This window comes from Pseudophryne corroboree, chromosome 3 (genome assembly GCF_028390025.1).
Source record: "Pseudophryne corroboree isolate aPseCor3 chromosome 3, aPseCor3.hap2, whole genome shotgun sequence".
Classification (NCBI taxonomy): Eukaryota; Metazoa; Chordata; class Amphibia; order Anura; family Myobatrachidae; genus Pseudophryne; species Pseudophryne corroboree.
Window position 1 is genome coordinate 787,240,460 of NC_086446.1, and position 11,836 is coordinate 787,252,295.

Genomic DNA, 11,836 nt, shown 5'->3' on the forward strand with positions numbered 1-11,836 from the left:
ATGACAATTTCAGTTTGAACATACCCCATCCAAATCTAACTCTCTCTACACATGTTACATCTGCCGGAATGACCCCCTAAATGCAGATATATTCTTCAGATTTATAAGTATACAGAAAGCATCTCCACACACAGCAGTGCTGTACCTGTGGCCTGGGGACACAAATTAACTTGATTCACATCATGTGCTTTGACCAGTTCACACAGGTCTATAAATGTCTTGGCAGCAGTTAACCCCAGGTGTGTATAAAGGCGTGCGCAGCACATTTTATTAGGGGGTGCACGACTGGAGTGGCGTGCCTAGCACCGCCTACTGGGCGTGCCTAGCACCATATATTAGCAGTCAATGCAAACTAAATAATATAGGGAATTGGATTAAACCTAACAAGCTGTAAGCCTGGGACCTCGCGGACAACTGTACGTTGCCCCCTACATTACAGCAGATATATTGTATTGCCTGCATTGTAAATGACTTAAATGAGCTCTGCTCTAGGACATATACATTTTGTAGGTGTTCTGCAAAATTAATTTCATTAAAATGCCTCTTACATTAAGAAAGAAATTCAGCAATAATCTGTTGCATACTTGCCTACTTTCCCGGAATGGGCGGGAGTCTCCCGAAAATCGGGTGACCCTCCCGGCCCCCCGGAAGCGCAGGCAAGTCTCCCGATTTTTTAGGGGCCCCCCCTGCCCGGCCGCCCACTTAGTGAGTAAAGTGGGCGGTCCGGCCAGTCGATGACGCGATTCTTGCTGAATCGCGTCATCATAGCAACGCCCCCTGCTGTATAATGCCGGTAATCGCTGCATTACATAGCAGGGGGCGTGGCTTAAACTATGTGCTGTGATAACCCCACCCCTGTTCCGCCTCTGTTCTGCTTCCACCCCGCCCCCTATGCGTGTCATAACCCTGCCCCGCCCCCCTGCTGAGCCGACCTGGAGAGAGCAGCCAGGATGTCGGCATGTATGATATGTTGTGGTGCAAGGAAGGGTACATGTACCATACCTCCCAACATGACCCTCTCCAGGAGGGACACAATGCTCTACTTCTGGACTTTTCTCTTAATGGGCGGGATGTACTAAGCGGAAAATGCGGTAAACTCCCTGTTTACCGCATTTTCCTGATGTACTAACTCCCGGCCGGCAGGTCAGCGCCGCGGCGGGGTACGCCAGCTTTAGCTGGCGATAGTCCATAGAAGCCTATGGGCTTCTCTCCGCGGCGCTGTGTGAGGGATCCGATCGGATCCCTCCCAGCATGCCCTGCGGCCGCCCCCGTCACCCCGCGCATGCGCAGACTGACTCCTGGGGCCGAATCCCGGAAGTCAGGCTGCTGCTGTGCATCGCGGAGGACAGCTCTTATCGGAAGAGCTGTCCTCCGCAATGCTGATCGCATATGTTAGTACATATGCGATCAGCATCGTGGCGCAGGGCGGCGATGGGCGGCGATGTACATTAGTACATCCCGCCCAATGTATGATTGCCGGCACCTGTTTTCAAACAGGTTAATGGATAAGAAATGTGTTTCAGCACAGGTGATGGCAATCATACATTAAGAGAGATGTCCAGGAGCAGAGCATTCTGTCCCTCCTGGAGAGGGTCGTGTTGGGACTGGAGGTGTGTATATTAGCTGAGCCAAGCAATCAGTAGTTCACTGAATGCACCTATAGTCGATAGGTGCACTCAGTAAACTACTGATTGCTTGGCTCAGCTAATATCTCCTATATAATAGCCCAGATCTGTGACTTTGTGCCTGTGTGTATAACGCATCTCTCATTGGGTTAGTGGCAGGTCTATCACACCCAGTCCACAGCTGATTGGGCGAGAAACGCCCTCCCACACAGGTTACATCCAATGGGAGGCTCTGCCCTTGCCTGCTGTGTTTTCACAGAGCAGGATTAGCAATGGGGCTGATGGAGCTGCAGCTCCAGCCCCACACCCCAAAATAGGCCCACTGCATCTGCAGCAGCACACCCTCCAACAATTTACACATAAAAATTGCTACATATTCGAAAAGGGGGCGTGGCCACGGGTACACCCGCGCGCCACTCCCTTTTCCTATACTTTAAATGGAAGCTTTGAGAGTCAAAAATCGGTACAGACCATAAAAAAAGGTGCAGCTGGAGGGTATGCCACTGCATCTGCAGCAAGTCTCTGCGCTGCAGATAGGGGGGGGAAAAAATAAGATTTGAAACCTACCGGTAAATCTTTTTCTCGTAGTCCGTAGAGGATGCTGGGACTCCGTAAGGACCATGGGGATAGACGGGCTCCGCAGGAGACATGGGCACTTTAAGAAAACTTTGACTCTGGGTGTGCACTGGCTCCTCCCTCTATGCCCCTCCTCCAGACCTCAGTTACAAAAACTGTGCCCAGAGGAGATGGACAGTACGAGGAAAGGATTTTAGTTAATCCAAGGGCAAGATTCATACCAGCCACACCAATCCCACCGTATAACTTGTGTTAAACTAACCAGTTAACAGTATGAAAAACAACATAGTTTCGGTCCAAAACCGATTAAACTATAACATAACCCTTATTTTAAGCAATAACTATATACAAGTCTTGCAGAAATAGTCCGCACTTGGGACGGGCGCCCAGCATCCTCTACGGACTACGAAAAAAAGATTTACCGGTAGGTTTAAAATCTTATTTTCTCTAACGTCCTAGAGGATGCTGGGGACTCCGTAAGGACCATGGGGCTTATACCAAAGCTCCCAAACGGGCGGGAGAGTGCGGATGACTCTGCAGCACCGATTGAGCAAACAGGAGGTCCTCCTCAGCCAGGGTATCAAACTTATAGAACTTTGCAAAGGTGTTTGACCCCGACCAAGTAGCAGCTCGGCACAGCTGTAGTGCCGAGACCCCTCGGGCAGCCGCCCAAGAAGAGCCCACCTTCCTAGTGGAATGGGCCCTAACTGATCTTGGTAACGGCAATCCTGCCGTAGAATGCACCTGCTGAATCGTGTTACAGATCCAGCGAGCAATAGTCTGCTTTGAAGCAGGAGCGCCAACCTTGTTGGCTGCATACAGTACAAATAGAGCATCTGTTTTTCTGACTCTAGCCGTTCTGGCTACGTAAATTTTTAAAGCCCTGACCACATCCAGGGACTCGGAATCAAGTCACGCGTAGCCACAGGCACAACAGTAGGTTGATTCATATGAAAGGATGAAACCACTTTAGGTAGGAATTGAGGACGAGTCCGCAATTCCGCCCTATCCACATGAAAAACCAGATAGGGGCTTTTATGTGATAAAGCCGCCAATTCCGAGACTCGCCTAGCCGAAGCCAAGGCTAGCAACATGACCACCTTCCAAGTGAGATATTTTACCTCCACCGTTTTGAGTGGTTCAAACCAATGTGACTTAAGGAAACTTAACACCACGTTAAGGTCCCAAGGCGCCACCGGAGGCACAAAAGGGGGCTGAATATGCAGTACTCCCTTTACAAAAGTCTGTACTTCAGGTAGAGAGGCCAATTCCTTTTGAAAGAAAATGGATAAGGCCGAAATCTGAACTTTTATGGAGCCTAATTTTAGGCCCAAATTCACTCCAGTTTGCAGAAAGTGAAGGAGACGACCCAGATGGAATTCCTCCGTAGGAGCATTCCTGGCCTCACACCAAGAAACATATTTTCTCCATATTCGGTGATAATGTTTCGATGTCACGTCCTTCCTAGCCTTTATTAGCGTAGGAATGACCTCATCCGGAATACCTTTTCTTGCTAGGATCCGGCGTTTAACCGCCATGCCGTCAAACGCAGCCGCGGTAAGTCTTGGAACAGACAGGGCCCTTGCTGCAGCAGGTCCTGTCTTAGAGGAAGAGGCCACGAATCTTCTGTGATCAATTCCTGTAGATCCGGATATCAAGTCCTTCGTGGCCAATCTGGAACAATAAGGATTGTTCTCACTCTTCTCTGTCTTATTATTCTCAACACCTTGGGTATAAGAGGAAGAGGAGGAAACACATAAACTGACCGAAACACCCACGGTGTCACCAGGGCGTCCACAGCTATCGCCTGAGGATCTCTTGACCTGGCGCAATACCTTTTTAACTTTGTGTTGAGACGGGACGCCATGATGTCTATTTGGGGCAGTCCCCACCGACTTGCGATCTGCGCGAAGACTTCCTGATGAAGTCCCCACTCTCCCGGATGCAGGTCGTGTCTGCTGAGGAAGTCTGCTTCCCAGTTGTCCATTCCCGGAATGAACACTGCTGACAGTGCGCTTACATGATGTTCCGCCCAGCGAAGAATGTGCCGCCTTGGCGGTTTACATGAGCTACTGCGGTGACATTGTCTGACTGAATCAGAACTGGTTTGTCACGAAGTAAAGCCTCCGCTTGACGTAGGGCGTTGTATATGGCCCTCAACTCCAGGATGTTGATGTGGAGACAAGTCTCTAGACTCGATCAAATACCTTGGAAATTTCTTCCCTGTGTGACTGCTCCCCAACCTCAGAGACTTGCATCTGTGGTCACCAGGATCCAGTCCTGAATGCCGAACCTGCGACCCTCTAGGAGGTGAGCACTCTGCAGCCACCACAGGAGAGACACCCTGGCTCTGGGGGACAGAGTGATCCTCTGATGCATTTGTAGATGTGACCTGGACCACTTGTCCAGTAGGTCCCATTGGAAGGTCCTCGCATGGAACCTGCCGAAGGGAATGGCTTCGTTCGATGCCACCATTTTCCCCAGGACTCGAGTGCAGTGATGCACTGACACCTGTTTTGGCTTCAATAGGTTCCTGACCAGAGTCATGAGCTCCTGAGCTTTTTCCATTGGAAGAAAAACCTTCTTCTGGCCTGTGTCCAAAATCAAGCCCAAGAAGGTCAGACACGTCGTAGGAACCAACTGTGACTTTGGGATATTGAGAATCCAGCCGTGTTGCTGTAACACCTTCAAAGACAGAGACACGCTGTCCAGTAACTTCTCCCGAGATCTCGCTTTTATGAGGAGATCGTCCAAGTACGGGATAATTGTGACCCCTCGCTTGCGCAGGAGCACCATCATTTCCGCCATTACCTTGGTGAAAATCCTCGGGCCGTTGAAAGCCCAAACGGCAACGTCTGAAATTGGTAATGACAATCCTGTACAGCAAATCTCAGGAACGCCTGATGAGGAGGAAATATTGGAACATGAAGGTATGCATCCTTTATGTCCAGGGAAACCATAAAATCCCCCCTTCCAGGCTGGCGATGACCGCCCTGAGCAATTCCATCTTGAACTTGAACTTTTTCAAGTATAAATTCAGGGATTTTAAATTCAAAATGGGTCTGACCGAACCGTCCGGTTTCGGAACCACAAACAGGGTTGAGTAATAACCCTTTCCTTGCTGCAGTAGAGGAACCTTGACCACTACCTGTTGAAGATACAATTTTTGTATTGCATTCAACACTAACTCCCTCTCTGAGGGAGCCGCAGGTAGAGCCGATTTGAAAAACCGGCGAGGAGGCACCTCTTCGAATTCCAGCTTGTATCCCTGAGAAACAATTTCTATTGCCCAGGGATCCACCTGTGAATGAACCCAGATGTGGCTGAAAAGTCAAAGACTTGCCCCCACTTAAGCGGACTCCCCCAGGGAAGCCCCAGCGTCATGCGGTGGATTTTGCAGAGGCAGGGGAGGACTTCTGTTCCTGGTAACTAGCTGTGTTGTGCAACTTTTTCCCTCTGCCCTTACCTCTGGCAAGAAAGGACGATCCTCGTACTCTTTTGCTTTTATTCGAACGAAAAGACTGCATTTGATAATGAGGCGCTTTCTTAGGCTGTGAGGGAACATAGCAAAAAATACGATTTACCTGCCGTAGCTGTGGAGACGAGGTCCGAGAGGCCTTCTCCAAATAACTCCTCACCTTTGTAAGGCAAAGACTCCATATGTCTCTTTGAGTCGGCATCACCCGTCCACTGCCGGGTCCATAAGACTCGCCTAGCAGAAACAGACATAGCGTTTATTCTGGAACTTAGCTAACACTGATTAGCTTCCAAGATCGGTTGGGTTCGGGCGTTTCCAGTGTGGTATGATAGTAGAAAAGATACCGATAACCTTGTGCTCTAGAATCACTGATGAGAGTTCACGAAAAAAAATTTTGAGTGATAAGAGATAGTAAGGGGCCCTGGGAGGAGAGCTAGGAAGGGGGATCTGCTGCCATCGTTAGACAGGGAGAACCCTGAATCAATGGTGAGAGTCCCGAAAGCAACGTAACACAAAATGACAATTATCCTCTCCCTTGTCATTTTGTGTTACGTTGCTCAACGGAGTGTATGCATATATATATATGTACTCTATGACCAGTATATTTATTCTGGTCACAGTATTGTTTTCCTTTTTCTGCCTATACGGTGGGGGTATATATATACAGCTCCCCTTACAGTTGCTATCTTTTACTAGGAGATGAGAGCTACCACTATTATATATATCTCTTAATTTATTAATTAATTTGGTACATCTCTTTCATAGACCATCATTAGATACCCATATCTTATCTAATACATTGTGCATAAATGTTTATTCATTTGCAAAAAACCTGTACCTTTGGGAGCTTATGAGGTCCTCAATCCTCCCCTTATTTACTATTATTTGGTATCTGTACCTGATATCCTCATTATCACCAGATACCTACAGCTAATTATCATTTTATACACAGATCGCAGTTCCTCATTGGGAGAGGATTATTGTCATCATTTTTTGTTACGCTGCTCAACGGAGTGTATGCTTATATATGTACTCCACACGGAGTGTATGCTTATATATGTACTCCACACGGAGTGTATGCTTATATATGTACTCCACACGGAGTGTATGCTTATATATGTACTCCACACGGAGTGTATGCTTATATATGTACTCCACACGGAGTGTATGCTTATATATGTACTCCACACGGAGTGTATGCTTATATATGTACTCCACACGGAGTGTATGCTTATATATGTACTCCACACGGAGTGTATGCTTATATATGTACTCCACACGGAGTGTATGCTTATATATGTACTCCACACGGAGTGTATGCTTATATATGTACTCCACACGGAGTGTATGCTTATATATGTACTCCACACGGAGTGTATGCTTATATATGTACTCCATGATCAGTACATATTGTACACAGATTTCAATTTACCTTCAAAATTGAATGTTCCCCTGTACCTAATCCCACAGCCCACCTGTCTCTGTGTTTTTCTCACTTTCACTATCTTTCGGGACTCTCACCATTGATTCAGGGTTCTCCCTGTCTAACGATGGCAGCAGATCCCCCTTCCTAGCTCTCCTCCCAGGGCCCCTTACTATCTCTTATCACTCAAAAATGTTTTTCGTGAACTCTCATCAGTGATTCTAGAGCACAAGGTTATCGGTAACTTTTCTACTATCATACCACACTGGAAACGCCCGAACCCAACCGATCTTGGAAGCTAATCAGTGTTGGGCTGAGTCAGTACTCAAATAGGAGACTTTTGAGGAATACTCGGTGTAGTAGAAATTTTCGGGCATTCATGCTCCATGTCTAATGCTGACAGCAGATTCATCTTTCGTATCATACTCTCCTCTTTTCCTCTCCTCCTAGACAATTAGTAGGTCTAATCTGATATACCAAATTTTGATAGCTGAATTGAGAATTGTCCCTTTACCACCAATTGCAGCAATTGTAACTTTTGTACAGCTCATATCATATCTCTCTCCCGCAGGCAGACCTTGGAGTCAAATTTGTGGATTTATTGTTGATTGCAGACTTGATTCAACCTAGACAGCTCACAATTATTATCCAATATATATTGGCACTATTGACTTCTTTTTTGTGTGTTTTTTCTCTTTATTATGTGTCCAACTACTTTATGTTTTATCTTATGACACGAATAAAAATTCAATGATTTTTTAACTATCTTATTCTCAATACTTTAAATCATTCAAGAGTGCACCCACAAAAGAGTCTTCTTTTCTCCTTTGTTGCCAGACGTTTCATTACTGACTCAGGGTGCACCGCCAAATATAACATTTATTGGAAAAGATTGCCTTTTCCTACTTTATTATTGTATATTGGTAATTACAAATATCCAGTTTTATATTTTCCTGTGCGGTATACCCCCTATATACATGTGTACCCTCTTGTCAGGGACAGGGGGTTCCTCCTTGATATGCAAAACCTCTTTTATTGCAATAATCATATATCGAATGCCCTTAGCCACTTTTGGCTGTAATTTTGCCTCCTCATAGTCGACACTGGAGTCTGAATCCGTGTCGGTATCTGTGTCCATTATTTGGGACAATGTGCGTTTCTGAGACCCGGAAGGTCCCGGTGACACAGGGACAGGCATGGTCTGACTACCTGACTGTTCTCTAGCCTCAGCCTTGTCTAATCTCTTGTGTAATAAATTTACACTAGCACTCAAGACATTCCACATCTCCATCCAGTCCGGTGTCGGCGCTGCCGACGGAGATCTGACATTCATACACTCCCCCTCCTCCTTAGGTGAGCCTTCCACTTCATACATGTCGACACACGCGTACCGACACACCCCACACACAGGGAAGCTCTTATCTGAAGACAGTTCCCCACCAGGCCCTTTGGAGAGACAGAGAGAGAGTATGCCAGCACACATCCCAGCGCTATATAACCCAGGAATAACACAGAATGTTTCCCCAGTAGCGCTGAAATAACTTGTTTTTCGCCAATTATGTGCCCCCCCCCTCTTGAAAAACCCACTGTCACCTCAGTAAGCAGGGGAGAGTCCGGGGAGCTTCCTCTCAGCGCTGTGCTGTGGAGAAAAATGGCGCTGGGGAGTGCTGAGGGAGAAGCCCCGCCCCCTCGGCGGCGGGCTTCTGTCCCGCTCAAATGATTCAAAAACATGGCGGGGGCTCTTTATATACATGTACAGTGCCCAGCTGTACATGTATATATGTGTTTATGCCATAATAGAGGTTTATATTGCTGCCCAGGGGCGCCCCCCCTGCGCCCTGCACCCTTACAGTGACCGGTGTGTGTGAGGTAAATGGGAGCAATGGCGCACAGCTTCACTGCTGTGTGTTACCTCAGTGAAGATCAAGAAGTCTTCTGCCGCCTTTGAAGTCTTTTCCTCACATACTCACCCGGCTTCTTTCTTCCGGCTCTGCGAGGAGGACGGCGGCGCGGCTCTGGGACGGACGGCGAGGGTGAGACCTGCGTACCGATCCCTCTGGAGCTAATGGTATCCAGTAGCCTAAGAAACAGAGCCCTGAAACTCAGAGAAGTGGGTCTGCTTCTCTCCCCTCAGTCCCTCGATGCAGGGAGTCTGTTGCCAGCAGGCTCCCTGAAAATAAAAAACCTAATTAAAATACTTTCTTAGCAGAAAACTCAGGAGAGCTCCCTGCAGTGCACCCATCTCCTCTGGGCACAGTATCAAACTGAGGTCTGGAGGAGGGGCATAGAGGGAGGAGCCAGTGCACACCCAGAGTCAAAGTCTTTCTTAAAGTGCCCATGTCTCCTGCGGAGCCCGTCTATCCCCATGGTCCTTACGGAGTCCCAGCATCCTCTAGGACGTTAGAGAAAAATCCTTTTACTGCAGCGTCCTATGCCCTGCTGCCAGTCCGCCTGCCCCCTCCGGCATCAACAATCCCCACTCCTTAGCCACAGCGCAGGTGGAACAAAAGCTGCTACGGCCACCGGCATAGATGTGTATGAAAGCGGCGCAGCGGAAGGCTTTTATAGCCCTCCCTGCGCCGCATACTCTCTGAGCCCCGGAGCCTTCTCTGCGTGTAATGTCGCCTCCCCGCCACAGCCGCGCCCAGATCACCCCTCTGACTCCGCAACATAGCACCTGGGCTGCAGGCCTGGAAGCCCCGATATGGCTAATGTAACGGATAGAGTGGGTGATATCGCGGTAATGTCTGGACGCTGAATCAATGTAAAAGGTGACAGTGCTGTGCAGTGCAGTGGGTGTGCAGTGTCACTGACACTGCACAGCACTCTCACCTTTTACATTGATTCAGCCAGTCAGTCAGTTCTGCCAGCCAGTCACTATTGTTTGCACCAGTGTCCCAACGCGCCGCATTACCGGGAAGTAGACGCACTCAATAAACTACAGCTCCCAGCAGCCCTTAGCGCTGAAGCATTCCGGCTCTTAGGGCTGCTGGGAGCTGTAGTTTATTGAGTGCATCTTCTTGTAATGCGGCGCGTTGTGACACCGGCGCTAACAATAGTGACTGGCTGCTGTGCGAGTCTCCGGGAGAGCCACTACCAAAGGGAGGACAGCAGCTTAGCTGCTTCCAGGAGGAGAAGCAGGAGAAGTATTACCCGCCCCTCCCCCACTCACAGTACCTCCGGGCCCCATCCACGGAACCCCCACACACCCCCTCCAGCACACACGGTAGCTCCGGTCCCCCTCCCCCACCCGCAGCAACCCCGCACGCGCCCCTCCAGCCGCACCACCGCATTCACCCCTCCCCCACCCGGGGCACCCCGGCAACTGCTCCTCCCCCACCCGCGGTGGCTCCAGACCCCCACCTGCGGCACAACCGCACCAGCCCCTCTCCCACCTGCGGCACCACTGAAACCGCCCCTCCCCCTCACATGGCACCCCCGGATCCCATCCGCGTCTTCCCCGCACCCGCCACTCCCCCAACCAAAGCACCTACTAGATGATTCATCAGGCCCTGTGTGCGCTGTTCACGCCATTGCAAGGGGCTTCAACCCCTTAACCACTCACACAATTATGATTGGAGGTAATACTCCCATATAATAAAAATATTGCACACCACAAGGGTGTGCAAGAGTTAAGGGGGCGTAGCCCCTTACGACGGTGTGAAGAGCGCCCGTAGGGCGCGATGAATCACCTAGTATATATATAGAGAGAGAGAGAGAGCAAAAGGTAATAATAACCCTCTATTTTTTTATACAAAATGTTATCCCCCCACCCCCTGCCTGGCCTGCACCCCTCTCTTTCCTCTGGTGCACACAGTAAGTGCGTGAGTGACTCATTCAAGTCTTGACTCTCACTCACATTCTGAAGGCTCAGGCAGGATGTCCAGAGAGACCACCACTGTCCTCCTCCAGCGGTCCTAGGGGCTCCAGACAGTCCTGGCGTGGTGTGTGCTGTCGAAAATGGCAGGGCGGGGTACACAGGAGTGACTGCTACTGCCACTAGAAACTGGGCACGGGCGGGAGCAGGGATGACAGCGCAGGGCGGGCAGGAAGGGAGAGATGGCGTGCTGTGTGACGCGCTGACGTCACACCGCGAGGCAGTCGGACCATGATGGCAGATGGGCTGGGCTGTGCGGCCAGCCTACCCACCCACAACGAAGCTGACAGTTCAGCTGTGAGTCTGACCAGCGGCGTAGCAGGAGGGGGTGACTGTACCATCCCGGGCAGTGATGCAGGAGCTTATCCGAACATTGCTATCAGTGTGCTGCTGTAGTAGTAGTACTGCTACAACAGCAGCACACAGACAGCGATCATCGGATCGCAAGTGTCACAAGCGGGGGGGAGGGGGTGCCTGTGCGCACACCTATGGGTGTGTACCTGCTCAATAGGCCTATACTGGGAACTGGGACCTTGCCTGCATGTCCTTGCAGAACTCAGAGAGACTCAAGTCTTCCGGATTTAAGGGTGACATTTAATAAGCAGTGATAAGGGCGGAGAAGTGAGCCAGTGGAGAAGTTGCCCATGGCAACCAATCAGCACTGAAGTAACATCTAGAATTTGCATACTACAAAATGATACAGAGCTGCTGATTGGTTGATGGGGAAACTTCTCCACTGGCTCACTTCTCTACTTTTATCACTGCTTAGTAAATGTCCCCCTTAGTATGCTTTAGCAGTCAGCAGAATGAGAATCCAGACAGGGTTCTAATGTGGACACACAGCATGTCAACATGTT

General features: G+C 49.4%; 1 pseudogene; it reads left to right on the plus strand.

The window, feature by feature from the left end:
- The first annotated feature begins 7,349 nt into the window (after positions 1-7,349).
- On the plus strand, positions 7,350-7,468 carry LOC134895895 (5S ribosomal RNA; annotated as a pseudogene).
- Positions 7,469-11,836: the final 4,368 nt, after the last annotated feature.